Source organism: Juglans regia, chromosome 11 (genome assembly GCF_001411555.2).
Source record: "Juglans regia cultivar Chandler chromosome 11, Walnut 2.0, whole genome shotgun sequence".
Classification (NCBI taxonomy): domain Eukaryota; kingdom Viridiplantae; phylum Streptophyta; class Magnoliopsida; order Fagales; family Juglandaceae; genus Juglans; species Juglans regia.
The window spans coordinates 14077429-14093963 of NC_049911.1; the positions used below are offsets into that span (position 1 = coordinate 14077429).

Genomic DNA, 16535 nt, shown 5'->3' on the forward strand with positions numbered 1-16535 from the left:
GTTACTTTACGGTTTGGAAACATATTTGGGGTTTTGGTTTCATCAATGAGGTTTAGGGTTTCGATTGGTTTCAAATTCTGTGAGATTTCATTAGAGTTGAAACCCCCTTTTGGTTGACCAAATAGTATTTGGATGTATGGAATAGTGGTTGGTATAAGAGAGTATGATGACAAGCTTGATTCACACTCCATTTCTTACATAATTTTGTCATTCTCTTGACTAGTATTCTAGGGTTTCTAAGTGGATAGCTAGGATTGTGCCATGTCTCCAACTAAAATGTTTTCTAATGGTCCTAAGTGTATTTGGACATCCTACGTAGTGATTTGACAGCTGTTTGAACTAGATGCCACATGGTGCTCTCCCGAAGGGTTACTATTCATTAAAAAAACTCGAAACCTTTCATTGTACCATAAAATCCTAAATATTCATACGATTCTAATAGCGTAATTCATTTCATAAAATTCTACTTCTAAGTGCCTTAATTAAATAGAAAGGTGATTATGGCACCATAGTAGATTGAGATCCGACTATACTAAAGGACTAAAACCTAATGATCGCTCAATTCGTAAAATCCTTTCGAAACTTCATGATGTTTCTAAGGTCTAAAGTAATTTGTCTATCAAACTTCTTTCAGATTGTTACAGATATTAATAGTTGTAATATTTGTAGTCATTTGATTTGGGCAATGAAACACTAAGGTTTGTAATACTTCTAATAGTGACGTGACTGTGACTTATGGATAATTTTATTGATTGGCAAGTTAAGTAGAATTTCTTTAGTACTCATATTTAGATGTGTAAATTGGTCCGGTCCGAGTGGGATGATGGATCGAAACTCCATCATTTTCTCGAATTGGACTGGACTGAACACCCATAGGGCTCGGACCAGATCGATAGTTATTGGTCCAATCCGATCCGTTAGGTCCGGCCCAATTATTTTGTTATTTGTTTTTGCAAATAAATTAATAAAAAATTATTTAAATTATTAAAATTAAAATTAAGTGAATTATTAATGTGGATTATGTAACTAACTCATTAAAAAAAATATTTAAACTATAATTATATTTATGATATTGATAATTACTACTTACTAACTTAGACTTTACTCTTTCGTATATATAATTATTAATAATAGTTAATGAATATCAAATAATTTCATTGTACATAGATTATTCACGCTTGTTTGCAACAGAGGTATTTAAAAAAAATTACCTAATTACTTTAATTAAGTGTAAATAGTAGAGTATATATGAATGTATGATGTATTAACTACTTACATATAATGACATAAATTATCACATTATTTATGATTTATTATTAATTGATAGCGTATATTATGTAATATTTTATATGGTTAATAATAATAAATTATATGAAAATTATATCATTAACTTATATAATTACTATATTAAATTTATATAGATTCCGGGACCAGACCGAATTTAAAGCTAAAGAGTGCACTTTTGTTGCACGATAAAGTTGAACAAGTTGGACCGATCAAAAAAATAATAATTAAGTTGAATAAGTTGGAGAGTCTTACTCCAAGAGCCATGACAAGAACATCCACTAGCTATGGTAATTATATTTTGAGAAAGATTGTAGCTCAACCAAGCACATATCTGGCTGGCTGCTCTTTTAAGTACAAGAAGAAACTAACTGCGGAAATTAAGCCGAATGGAATCCTCGATCGCAAACCCCATATATAATCCGTAAAAGCTGTCTAGTGGCTGTCCTTTTTCCCTCTGCGAACTCAAGAAAGTGTGTTTTTGTTTGGGTAACCTAATAATCATAGTTTTGTAAGGGCATTTGAAGACTTGGCCCTACTTGGGCTCCCAGAAGATGATCTCACCTTGCTCCCCACACAGGCCAAGATCCTTCAGCCTCCGTTCTTGGTAGTATTCTAATTCATCCAATTCTGATTCCCTATCCCCAAAGATCTCGTCAATTTGTAGGAGCACCTTCTTCTCCCCTTCTCTTATCCCAACAGCAATTTCTAGCCTGGGATCAAGATTTGCTCCTTTTAACTTCTCATCCTGCAATACATATTTCCTCCTTTTAGATGGATTGGGTATTGGAGGACACCACCCAAAGTTTAAAAAATAAAATAAAATAATAAAAATGGATGATGTGGCAGGGAGATCAGTGTCATATTTCATTTAACAATGTTTTTGCAGCTAATTCATGTAGTTAAACCTACTGAGCTGTTAATTTATTAATTTATTATTATTTAATATTCTATCATTATTTTTTTATTATTATTCACAAAATATCTGAAATCAACTCACTACCCAAACGCAACCCGCATAATACCCTCAATATAAATTCCACGTATTGGAATTCTACCTAGCAGATATTTTATACAGTTTCTAGTACTGCGTTTGGAATGCCTTATCAAATAGGATTTCATCCTTATAAAAACCAAATAATACTTCATATTTTTCCTTTGGGGTAATTACTTACCTGAGATCACATATTTTAATATACTTTCAGTTGAAACACTTCAGATTCATATATCTAACTTCACAAAAGAAAAACCCAAAAAAGGAAAAAAGCGCAATAGCAACCTCATTATATTAAACTAACGACTTACCTTATCAAGCATGTTTGAGAAGTGAGATTAGATGAGAATTTTGTAAATAGTAATAAGATAGTTGTGAATAGTAGTGAAATAATTTGATGTTTTATGAGATTTTGAGAAATGAGAGAGAAAAATTTGAATAAAAAATATTATAAAGTTAAAATATTGTTAGAATATAGTTTTTTAATATTATTTTTGTTTAGAATTTGAAAAAGTTGAATTATTTTTTGTTTGAAAGTTTGCGAAAGTTATAATGATCAGTTTGAAAAAATTGTAATGATTAGTTTGAAAGTATTTGTGTTTGAGTGATGTTTGGGAAGGAAATGTGATGAGAATTTTGAGATGAAAACTTTTTCCACACAAAGCCCGTAATTAAACTCCTTTACTGATCAAACAAAAATTACATTAAACTTTTGATTCATATGCAGATACAATTACACTTCAGATAGATGAAGTAAAAACTTAAAAACTAAAGGTTGGTAACTTGACTAAAGACAAAAGTAGATAAAGTCTAATTTAATTTTTTTTTTATCATCTCGACTTGTCACAATGGCTTTGCAATTTTATTTCATATTTTAGTCGTAACCATTATGATGCAAAGTCCATATATGAACATATTGAACTATTGGTTTCCCTCTTACATCTAGCCCACATGTATTACATATATGACAAGGATTTATAAGATTGCATGGGAAGTAATGGCAACATGGAGGGTAAAAGTTTACCTCTTCAATGGTGGTGTGATAGCCAGAAAGAGCAGATTTGCAGGCATCTTGGACCACTTGGCATATAAGTTCTTCATTGGCACGGCTTACAGGTAGGTCAAGGTGGCCCCATACTGAATTTCTGAAAATAGATTCCAACAGGAAAGCATCGGTGCCACCTAGCGCTACCAGACGCAGATATTGAAGCATTGATGGTGGAAGTGGACAGTCCAAAACAAAGTCAAAGTATGAAGTCTCACTGAAACCATTCGACTCAGCAACGTCAAGCTTGTCCCCGAAAAATGGGTCTGACTCAGATATTTCTAGTGTTAGGGTGTAACCATTGCGGTCATCCTTAGGTTCTATGAACCCATAGTCGAGAGCCAGGTCAGCATTGCTCTTGTTTATATCATATTGGATCATAACCTAATGAAAATGCTTCCAATTGTCACCCATTAACAAAATAAAACAGAACTCCTTAACAAGAGGAATGAAAGGGCTAGCAGCCATGGGTTTCAGGGCATCAACATCGTAGTGTTATTTACTTCTTAATATCCCACTTCTTTTGAACTTATCTCCTCATCTTGACACAAAATGACTCCAATTATGAATTATTATTTGGCATTAACTTTGTCCAACTTGCTGATGATTCAAAAATTATAACCATTCATGTCAAATAGAAAAAAAATAAAAAAATAAAAGGTAGATGTGCTCATACTTAACCCACCCATGGGTAGCCCAAGTGGTAAGGGCGAACTTGTGTGCATGAGCCCCATGCCACAGGTTCGATTCCCCTTAGGATCAAACTGCGATTTAAGTGGGAGGACATGGTGGTGGATTGTTGTACTAGTCTCCTCGGAGGTTTAGGTCCACGGGTGAGTCCTAAGGGCTATGCCGTGGGATGGTTCCCCTTCTTAAAAATATATATATATGTATGTATATATATATATATATATGAATGAATGCGAATGGAACCAAATACAATAAAAAAAACTCAGAAGCTGGAATACTTTACCTGCTCACCAGCCTTGACAGAAACAGGGGTGCGTAGAGAAAATAATGAATCCCTAGAGAAGAGACCAGATGCTCCTTTAATCTCCCATGCATGATCTTCTGTGGTTATGCTGGGGCTGTGGTTAATCTGATTCATAATTGGGACTTGATGAAGTGAAGTTTTCAAATAGAGGCAGCTTAGCCATTATCAAAGGAAAACGGCAACAGCATTGCATAAAGTAAACTCCTTTTTATCAGATTGTGAAATACAGCCTTTATGTAAAAAAGTAAACTATAATGTGTAGTATGTTAATATAATTTTATTGGAACTGAAATGGCAAGTGCCTCCGATGAAGGCATCATCCTCACAGCTATACTCCAGTGCCGTGAATCCAGTACAACCTAGTAAATTCTACGTAGCATTCCATTTATGGGATATCCAATGCAGCTTTTACCCAGTCAAATTTTAACAGGCATCAAGCATAAGGAGATAATTGATAATAGTGCCCTTCATTATTAAAGAATAATCCAGCAAATATTTTCAACAAAAAATAATTGATTACCATATCCATAAATATATTGTAGGAGACATTGTTTCACTTTTCCATACAAATTAGTGTTGTAGAAAATTCAGAAGTCGGAGTGACTGACACTGAAAACTAATATGAAGAGGGAAAAAAACTACTTTACCAAGTCTGCAAGGGGGATCAAAACAAGATTTTGACCACGCATGCGTGAAAATGCCCTTGATCTGAGTATTCCAAATGCCCAAAAGAACTCATCCAATGTTATCGGAGAAGGAAAAAGCTGCTTGTGAGGAGATATAATTTCTTCTTCCACTTTTTGAAATTCATTTCGCACATATTCTTTCACACTCAACGTCGTGCTCAAAAGTTGGGTTCCTGAAAACGTCAATTCAATTTAATTCTAATGAAAAATGACAAGTTGCAAGGCATTCTGTAAATTAGATTATGGCATCTGTCATCATCAAAGCCACATTACGCTCTTATACATCACCTAGGGAAACATGGTTGAACTTAATCGGTTGGCAAACCAACAAGTAAGGTTGTGACTATGCAAATTAGAAAAATTCCAATGAATCTAATATAGTGTTCACAAGAACGCCAATAATTTGGGTATAAGAGCATTGACATTGGTTTCAATAAATTTATCTCTAAAATTTGATAAAAAGTACAAGATTTGATGAAAAGTACATATTTTCTATAAATCCAAAACCTCTCTAGCCATAACCCCACATTAGATTAACCATTGGATTAGTCAAAATAATAATATTATATTATTTTTTAATAATAATATTTTTAATTTATTTTTTCCATATTTTACAATTACACTAAGTTTTTTTTTTATCAGTAAAAGAAAAATATTATATATATGAATGAAATAGGCATAGTCCTTGTACACAGGAAGTATACATAAGTACTCCTAACTACATTCTAAAGACGATAAAATAAAGACAAGAATTCCTGGATATTATCCCCATCTAATACAATAGTAGAAAACCAACACATTAGAGTATGGAGAAAAAAATTCTTCAACTCGGTCATTGAGCGTTCCTTATCTTCAAAGCAACGTGCATTCCTTTCCGTTCAAACACACCACATAATACACAACGGAATCATCTTCCATACTGCTACCACTTAATGATTGCCTTGCATATTTGGCCAACACCCCAACAAATCCACCACCCTCATAGGCATAACCCAAGCAACATCAACCCTTAGAAAGATTTCATCCCACAACACTCTTGCTAACTCACAGTGTAATAATAGATGATCCACAGATTCTCCATTCTTTTTACTATTACACTAACTATATATTAATTAATAATTTAATTTGATATTTAAATTATTATTTCTCAACTTAAATAAATTGTGACTCAAAATGGGGAAATAATAATTTAAGTAAATAAAATAATAGCTATAGAGTGTGAATAGTTAGTTTTCAAATATGAAGATGAACTCAAATGTATTATAGCTCAAAGTTGAAGATTTTAGTGTATGCTAAATTCAATGCAGTGATTTTAAACACAAATTCATCAAATTTTGAAGATGGTACTCATTTGATGCCAATGCTCTAAGGTCTTGGCTCCCACAATAGGTTTAAGTCTCCCAAGGAGCTAAAACCTGTTTTATCCTTCCACCTCCCTCCCTCAATAACCAATCAAGATTTAGAGAAGAAGAAGAAAAAAAAAAGTGAAAGAAAGCAAAAGGTTATACCCGAAGCACAAATTTTACCTACAATGTCGTACCGATCGATGTGATGCACTTCCATTTTGAAACGTTGATACAAGAGAGAACAATTTTTTTTTTATACAAGAGAGAACAATATTCCCATTATTGATTTACGTACGCTAAAACTGGGTAAGCAATTTGCAGTAGCCTTAAATTTCACAATCAATTGTTTATAAAAACAGAATTAGTTCGTGTCAAACTACAAAATACAAACTACTAGCACTATTTTAATACAGTCATATATGCGTTGCAGATGAAGCTAAACTTAGGCGGAAATGCCAAAAATGTTGAGAACTAATCCATAGTTAGATCCGAACCTTGGAAAGTTATCGAGCCTAACGCAAGAACCAAATTGGAAAGATCAATGTGAAGCAGCAACTAGACTAACCTTGAAGTTCAGCCAGCTCCTCTTCTGACCTGTACTGGAACCAATAAACCACATTCATCAACCCCACAGTTCAAATACACCAAAACACCGAATTCCCACACACAAATACCAAACAACCAAAACCAAGCCAAACCCACCAATATATAGTGGAGTGAGTGTACTCCGGAAGAATATCGAGGTAATAGCGCAACGGAGAATCGTTTTTCAGCTTCTCTCTGATCAGAAACAGAGCAATAGCACCCAAGGCTTCAAATCACTACACACGGTCCCAATTTCGGAGGCCGCCACAGCATCTGGGTTGATCCAGAATCTCTTGGGGACCTACAGAACAACCTTGTTCCGGGAAAGGTCTCTCTTGGCAACGAGTACTAGACCTTCCGGGACGACAGCGGGCCTCGCCGGAGCCATTGCGGAGACTACGCCCTCGTCGCGCAACCATTGCCAGAAGGTCTCGATTTTGGGAGGCAAGGGTGGCGAGTCAGGGTCTGATTTCTGAAGAGAGGACGTCACAGACACAGAGAGAAGCCTCTTGCTGTGGAGGAAGTGAAGTGGTGGTGCTTTTGTTACCGTTAGGGAGGAGGAGCTTCTGAGGGATTTGGTAGGGGAGAGGAAAGGAGAGGATGAAGATATAGAGAAGGGAGTAACCATTGTCGCTCCGCCTCTTCGAACTTCTTAACGGCAATGTATATGAAGAGAAACGAAGAAGGTACGGGTCTACTTCATTGCTGCTGGCTGTGGGTAGCGTTTTGAGAAACGTTTAATTTTCCGTCACAACATTAAATTTATAAAATAAAATGTCATAAAGGCTAAAGTATACTTCTTTTAAAAATCAAATAAGAAAAATTCAAGAATATCAGGAAAAAAATAAAATTTATATATAGATTAATATAATACGGATTGTAATTTTTATTTTATTATAAAATAGATTTGAAGTCTTGTATTTATTGAGTTATGCTATATATAATCATATTTTTGTATACTCTTTGTATATTTTACTGATGTAATTAATCAAAACAGTTATTTTATATTAAAAGAAGTGACGCAGCCGATCAATTTTTAATATTTTGTACATAAAGTATGCAAAAGTGACAACATATAGAATTTTTTAATAATATATCAATTTATAATTTATTTATTTTTAAGAAGGAGCTTTTGATTTGTGTACAAAGTATGCCAATAGTTTATCTAAACTCTTAACTATTTTAGCCAAACAAAACTTGTATTACCTATTTTAGATGATGGCATGTGTTATACATCACTTTATCTATTCTTTTTAAGATTGTTCATTCATATGCAGAAGTTGAGATATGAATTTAGATTTACAGGCTCGTCTCCAAATTATCAACAACCATAACGATCTTTCTTAGACAAATGATGCTGAAAAGATACCAAGTACCCTTCATCATCTTTCATACACACAAGACATAAGCAATATAATTGATGGAATTCGTCTTCATTCAAAAACCACAAATATAATTACCTAGTAATGTCAAGTTACACTTGAACTCGAAAGCGCTCAAACACTTTCGTAAGAGAAGTGTACCTTTTTTTTTTTATCATTCGCCTCAACTCCTCGAAACTCCTTCAACCAATAGTCTAGCCCTTTCCTCAATCAAAAGGCCAAGAAATTACATCAAGCACACTCCAAATCCACACGTCCTATCTTTCCTTGATCAATACCTACCAAACCAATGAAAATTTGAAAGGACCCATTAAAACATGCAGGAGAATCTGTAGTACCTGGCACCTGCCATAGATGATGACATATCTTAATGACATTGGACCAGTGGTAAAAGATTTGCACCTACATCAGCTTTAGGTGTAGAAGGCTTAATGCCAGCACCCAAGCTCCAAAGGTTGTGAACAAGACTAATAGAAGCTGATTTGTCCCCATGAAAGTTAGTCAAAGATTTGAAAATGGGTTTTTCACGTTCTTGGTCCTCCTCGATTGCATTTTTTTCTTCGTTTGTTTTCCCTTTTTTTCTATGACCACTAATTTTTCTTTTACTTTTGTTGAATCCGTAGCTTCTTCCTTCTCTTCTTTTAATTCTACAGAGCCCAAATCTTCACTCATGCTCATATTATGAAAGAGATATCCATCTTCATTAACCATTGGAAGTTCCTGATTAGGAATATTGTTCTTATTTGCCACCATGATCCGCACCATATCCATCAACTAATTCAAGCGGTCCTTGATCTCCGACTCTCCTCATGAGCATCCACTTGCCGTTGCAAGGTCTCTTGTTGTTGTTTAAAATTATTGATGTCTATAACACCTAATAGTTTGTATTTGGATGACTAGAAAATATGAGAGAAAATACAAAAAAATTGGTCAAATTCGAGATTGACCTAGTCTCAAAGAGAAGAGAGATAAGAACAAAATAGAAAAATATGATATTAAGGTTATGGATGCCCATACAATTCCATCATTCTACTACATATACTCTTTTACTAACCAATGGGTCATAGCCCAACAACTAAAATAACAATTATAACAAAGGCCAAAACACACAGTCAACTCCTCAAACAAAAGGCCGAAAGGCTAATCAGATAGTAAGTAAATGGGCCATGGCCCTACTTCAACAAAAGTCCTACAAATAAAAGAGATGATTACTTTGGCCCATAGGTTGAACCCAACTACTAAACTCCTATTATCCAATCTAAGCCCACTATGAATTTGGTCCCTATTGTCATAGTCATGGACATGTGACACTGTCAGCCATCGGGATTGTCAACTCTAGATATCAAATATTATGAACTTGCTAGATAACTCACTAAAGAAGGGAATAATAGAGAAAAATGGGATGAATAGAAGAACTGATAATTTTATAAATTCAAGAGAAGCAAAAAAATGGCAATGGGTAGTTCAAGGCAACCTTTCTCTAGAATGTTCCATTGATTAAAAACTTAAAGATGATCTCTCTACGTTGTCCCTTTTTTCCTTATAAATCTCATACGCCCCTAGCGTACATTTATAAGGTAATAAGAACACTAGCATTGGTTTCAAATTATATTTTTTGAAGATTGATTTTGCATATTAAGAAAAACTTCTACATTAGATTATGTATTTTTTAGCCAAATAATAATCAAATATTATTATTTTTTTCTAAATTTTTTTCTAAATTTTTTTTTCTTTCGGATTTTTTTATGTTGGTGTCGAGAGAGAGAAAGAGAGAGAGAAAGGAGAAATAAATATTTCGAGAAAGGGTTTGTTTCTATTGGTAGAGAGAGAGAGAGAGAGAGAGAGAGAGTGAGTGAGTGAGAGTGAGTGAGTGAGAGAAAAAAAATAGTAAAATAAAATTTGAAGAGTAAACAATGCATCTTTAAATTTGTAGAAACTTTGTTTATAGATATACACAATCTAATACAATCCAATTTAAAGTCATATTATACAAATATGTCGATGCATATGTAGATACATAATCCAATACTAGTGCTCTAACAAACTCATAACAAAAAGCAAGAAATTCTATAAAAAAGCCGTAGAAACAAGAAGCTGCCTTACCATCAACAAAACACAGTGTTAAAACATATCGTCTCATTCTTCTCAAAACGGTGTCACTTGGTTCTTACTTGGACTTTACAGATATTTCATCCCTTCACTTCTCCACGAGTAGACTTTCCCATTTTAATTAGGGTTCTTGACATGATACGCCTGATTAATTTATGAATTTAAATAATGGACTATATCCTCCACCCGAAAATGCAATACCATCGGCTTACCCAATACCCAGTGTTACTTCTCCAACTTCTCAGTTCTCATAAAGGAAAGGACCCATCTGCCCTTCATTTTACCCATGTAGCCTTGTAATATTTTCCTAGAATTTGCCTGAAAAAAAAATACTATAAAAAATCAATATATTCCTTTCTTCCTTTTGGCAAAAGAAGAAGAAAGAACAAAGAAGAAAATATAATTCGCCGACGTTCTAAAGTAATTTGATAAAAAGAGCACATGAAGTTTGAAACAAAACCAACTTTAAGCAAATTATGGGTCGACCTACCCAAATCAAAAAGCAAAAAGACTCGGTTGTTGTTGGGCCATTCAAATTAATAAAAAGGATGGCTCTACAGCCCCGGAGCTACCATTATTTATAGGATTTTATTTTTTATTTTTTACTTTTTTATACATGTATTTTTTAATATTTTTTAATATTTTTTAAAAAAATAAAAAAATATAATATTATTAAAAAAATACTTCTTTAATCATTAAATAAAAATAAAAAATCACAACAATAGAATTGAGCAATAAGAATAATATTTTCCTAATAAAAATATTAATTCAAGTTTCAACATTGGTCAAGAAAGACATGAAATCAACAAAGCAAGTCAATTAAAAAAGCCGAATTTGGGTTAAATAAATATATCCATGCATGGGGGCACTTACCTGAAATCTCATTATTTTTCATAATATGTTGAATTTGATTGATTGCTCTTCTCCGATCTTTACTGTCCAGCTTTAGAACGGACATATGTGCATTATTGGAAAGTATAGAAATAAATAATGTGTGCATATTCTTTGTAAACTATAAAATAAAGAAAATAACACGAAATCACATATTATTTATGGGAACTGTGCGTTTTACTCCACGTTGGATACCGTCTGCGGGGCCTTCCCCCCTCACGCCTGCGTTGAGACTTTTCCATAATAAAATTCCAAGTGATTGAATTCAACTGAAACAATGACTCAAAATCTCAACTTCCTATTTTCCCTCCACTTTCTCGACAAGCAAACTTAAGATGAAAAGAGATCATTTTGGTTAAACAAAAAAAAAGAAAGAAAAGTGAACACCTGCCATCCAAAACAAAATCTTTGGAAAATTGTTTAACAGTTTTGTTGAATTCCCATCCGTGGATTCAAAATCCAAAATTTCTCTTTGCTTTCATTTTACTTCATTCTCTCAGCAACCAAATAGAGGGTCAAGCAAATTGGAAAAAAAAACGGTTCCACAAAGAATAGGGTGAAAGAAAGAGAGAATATTTGGGTCTTGGGATTATCTGTGCTCTTCTTCCCCTTTTTTTCTTTCAGCATCAGAGTGATGGGTTTGCTCCTTTGTGAATCCCACATCGGTGGGAGAAAAAAGAGAAGGAGGCCCCATGGCCTATAAAAGGGAGGCTTAGTCTCTTAGTTAGGTACACCAAATCATAAGCTTATTTAGTAACTTGTGACTCTAGTAAAATTCCTCTTTTAATTTTTCTTGTAAAAGGAAAGAGGTGAGAGTTAAAGTTTTACTAGTGGGGAAGCTTTGTGGGTGTCATTTGGAGTGAGGAGAAAAATTGTGTGATTGTAATAATTTTTCACATAGTGTATTTTCTTCTCTGGGTCTGGTGGTTTTTTCTCCTATTTTGGGAGTTTCCACGTAAATTCTTGTGTTGTTATTATTTCTCTATTTTTCTTCATATTTCACCAAAGGGTGGATCCTAGGGGGTGAATTTAGGAGGTCTAAATTCCCAACAAGTGGTATCAGAGCCACTAGGTTCTTTTTTGGTGGGTGGAGCTTTGGTGTGGTAGTGTGGATACGTACAGTCTAAGGAGGTTCTGTCTAGGAGATTGGTATTTAAGTGGTCCAGTGTGACCCTCCAATCTTTCCTGGGAACCTTGAAGTTCTGTCTAGGAAATATTATAATCTTTCCTGGGAACTTACTTAGTGAGTACTATTCATTTCTACGGTAAAATTCATCGAGGCAATGTCAGGAAGTAAGATTTCAAATTCTATCAGATATGAGGTGGAGAAATTTGATGGGAGAATCAATTTTGGCTTGTGGCAAGTTCAAGTCAAGGATGTTTTGATTCAATCAGGATTACACAATGCATTGAAAGGCAGACCAACCCCTGAAGTCAACAGTGATACTAGCGTGACTGATCAAACAAAGAGCAGATCTGTAATGAGCGATGAAGATTGGGAAGATCTGGGTTTGAGAGCAGCAAGTGCGATACGTCTGTGCTTGGCCAAGAATGTTCTTGCAAATATACATGGTATATCTACGGCAAAGAAACTCTGGGAAAAGCTAGAAGAGTTGTATCAGACAAAAGGCGTCTCAAATCGGGTGTACCTAAAGGAGCAGTTTCATACACTGCATATGAGTGAAGGTACGACTATTTCAGATCATTTAAGTGTTCTCAATGGTATTGTCTCTGAGCTAGAATCTATTGGAGTTAAAATTGATGATGAGGATCAAGCCTTGAGGCTCATCTGGTCTCTTCCATCTTCCTATGAACATATGAAGCCTATTTTGATACATGGGAAGGAGAAAATAATTTTTTCAGAGGTTACCAGTAAACTCTTTTCTGAAGAGAGAAGACTAGGTGGTGGAAGAAATGGTCCACCTGTGAACTTAGCAGTGGTAGTAGCTGGTAATGGGAAGAAGAAGAACTCTATGAAGATGAAAGTAGTCTGCTGGGGGTGTGGACAATCTGGGCACGTCAAGAAAAATTGTCCAAGAAGTGGAGCAGGTTCGGCAAGTGGCTCCAAGTCAGTAAATGGAGATACTGATAATGAAACTAACGTTGTGTCCCTCTCCATGGAAGACGATGTCTGTTAAAGGGACATGTACATCCTCATGGCATGCCATTAATTCCCAAAGTTGTCATGATAGAGGATGTGTTAATGTTAGCTGGTCCACAAATTTGCACACAAGCATTGGTTTGGCATTAATGTAGGGTGTGTGGTGGAAATTTATGTCGATGGCTGATGAACTTCCAGAAAAGCCAAACGTGGAAGTTGCACCATAATTTTTCAGCAAGGTTATTTTCGACATGTGCCGAAATTGAAATGCTTGGAATTGGTTTATTCTGAGTGGGTATGCTTTTATGGTGGAGCATGATAGCAGAAGCTATGAAGATCTTCATTGCGGTGGAGCGTGGCTGTGGGATCAGCCAAAGTCGCAAGGTGGAGATTGATGGGTTTGCTCCTTTGTGAATCCCACATCGGTGGGAGAAAAAAGAGAATGAGGCCCCATGGCCTATAAAAGGGAGGCTTAGTCTCTTAGTTAGGTACACCAAATCATAAGCTTATTTAGTAACTTGTGACTCTAGTAAAATTCCTCTTTTAATTTTTCTTGTAAAAGGAAAGAGGTGAGAGTTAAAGTTTTACTAGTGGGGAAGCTTTGTGGGTGTCATTTGGAGTGAGGAGAAAAATTGTGTGATTGTAATAATTTTTCACATAGTGTATTTTCTTCTCTGGGTCTGGTGGTTTTTTCTCCTATTTTGGGAGTTTCCACGTAAATTCTTGTGTTGTTATTATTTCTCTGTTTTTCTTCATATTTCACCAAATGGTGGATCCTAGGGGGTGAATTTAGGAGGTCTAAATTCCCAACACAGAGTACTCGAAAAGTTTGTCCTCCAAGTGAGTCCACCGAGTCATCTGCAGTTAAGTATAACTAGTTCGAGGGCTGTCGAGGATGGGGAATTGACTCCTCTATCACGAAGGGAAGGGAAGGGGTAGAGAGAGAGAGAGAGAGAGAGAGAGAGATGGGGGAAGGGATGGGCGAGGGGGAAGGGAAGGAAAAGCACGAAAAAAAATTAACGGATGTGATACTGTCACGTTTGTTTGTGGTTTATTTTTGTGGGATCTATTTGTATCTTTAGTGTTTTCCTTTTTTTAATTATATGATTATGTACTTTGGCCATATTTCTAATAACGACATTTAAGAACCTTGAATAGCTAAAAGCCTAAAAGTTAAAACTATTCAACTGGCTGAAGAGGCTTAAGAGTATTTCAATTTTCAAAGCTATGTTTTGACTACAAGGTTGGAAATAGAAAGTTTCTGTTTGAAAGTTCTCAAATATAGAAAAGGCAAGGGAGTGACAATAAGCTATTCTTAGCCGTCACCCCACTATATGTATTTAGGTTTAGGAACAAATCTTATAAAATCTGACTACGTCCAAATAAAGAAAACAATGACATAAAAAAAAAATTATATAAAAATAATCTTCTAAATTAATATGACTTCATCTAATTTATTAAATTTATAAAAAATACTATTCTAACAGAAGATTTTTATTGTCGAAATTTTTTTAATTTCTTTTTTATTTAATGATTAAGTAAGTATTTTTAAATGAATATGTGATTTTTTTTTATTTTTAAAAAATATCTAAATAGTTTAAAAAATGGTGAAAGAAAAAGTAAAAAAAAAAAGTATTTTGAGTGTTTTATTTCGGTAGCAATTTTTTGTAGACTTAGCAATATCTTTAAATTTATTATATAATAAAAAAAATTTATAATATAAGAAATCACGTCGTTTATTTATAAATTATTTTTATATAAATTTTATGTGATCAGAATATTTTTTTACAAAATTATGAGATGGATTTTACATATTTTTTTACAAAATTGCGGAGACTACGCCCTCGTCGCGCAACCATTGCCAGAAGGTCTCGATTTTGGGAGGCAAGGGTGGCGAGTCAGAGTCTGATTTCTGAAGAGATGACGTCACAGGCACAGAGAGAAGCCTCTTGCTGTGGAGGAAGTGAAGTGGTGGTGCTTTTGTTACCATTAGGGAGGAGGAGCTTCTGAGGGATTTGGTAGGGGAAAGGAAAGGAGAGGATGAAGATATAGAGAAGGGAGTAACCATTGTCGCTCCGCCTCTTCGAACTTCTTAACGGCTATGTATATGAAGAGAGACGAAGAAGGTACGGGTCTATTTCATTGCTGCTGGCTGTGGATAGCGTTTTGAGAAACGTTTAATTTTCCGTCACAACATTAAATTTATTAAATAAAATGTCATAAAGGCTAAAGTATACTTCTTTTAAAAAACAAATAAGAAAAATTCAAGAATATCAAGAAAAAAATAAAATTTATATATAGATTAATATAATACGGATTGTAAATTCTATTTTATTATAAAATAGATTTGAAGTCTTGTATTTATTGAGTTATGCTATATATAATCATATTTTTGTGTACTCTTTGTATATTTTACTAATGTAATTAATTAAAACAATTATTTTATATTAAAAAAATGACGCAGCCGATCAATTTTTAATATTTTGTACACAAAGAATATACAAAAGTGACAATATATAAAATTTTTTAATAATATATCAATTTATAATTTATTTATTTTTAAAAAGGACCTTTTGATTTGTGTACAAAGTATGCCAATAGTTTATCTAAACTCTTTATCTATTTTAGCCAAACAAAACTTGTATTATCTATTTTTGACGATGGCATTTATAATATCACTTTATCTATTCTTTTTAAGATTGTTCATTCATATGCAGAAGCTGGGATATGAATTTAGATTTACAGGCTCGTCTACAAATTATCAACAACCATAAAGATCTTTCTTAGACAAATGATGCTGAAAAGATATCAAGTACCCTTCATCATCTTTCATACACACAAGACATAAGCAATATAATTGATGGAATTCATCTTCATTCAAAAATTACAAATATAATTAACTCGTAATGTCAAGTTACACTTGAACTCAAAGGCTCAAGCTCAACCACTTTCTTAAGAGAAGTGTACCCTTTTTTTTTTTATCATTCGCCTCAGCTTGAGTGTGAGCCAGCATCTCCCATTGGCTCAATCGGCCTCAGAACTCCTTCAACCAATAGTCTAGCCCTTTCCTCTATCAAAAGGCCAAGAAATTCCATCGAGCACACTCCAAATCCACACT

At 34.2% G+C, this 16535-nt stretch overlaps 1 pseudogene; it reads right to left on the reverse strand.

Annotated features, from left to right (window-relative positions):
• Positions 1-1493: 1493 nt before the first annotated feature.
• LOC109000377 lies at positions 1494-7601 on the reverse strand (annotated as a pseudogene).
• Positions 7602-16535: the final 8934 nt, after the last annotated feature.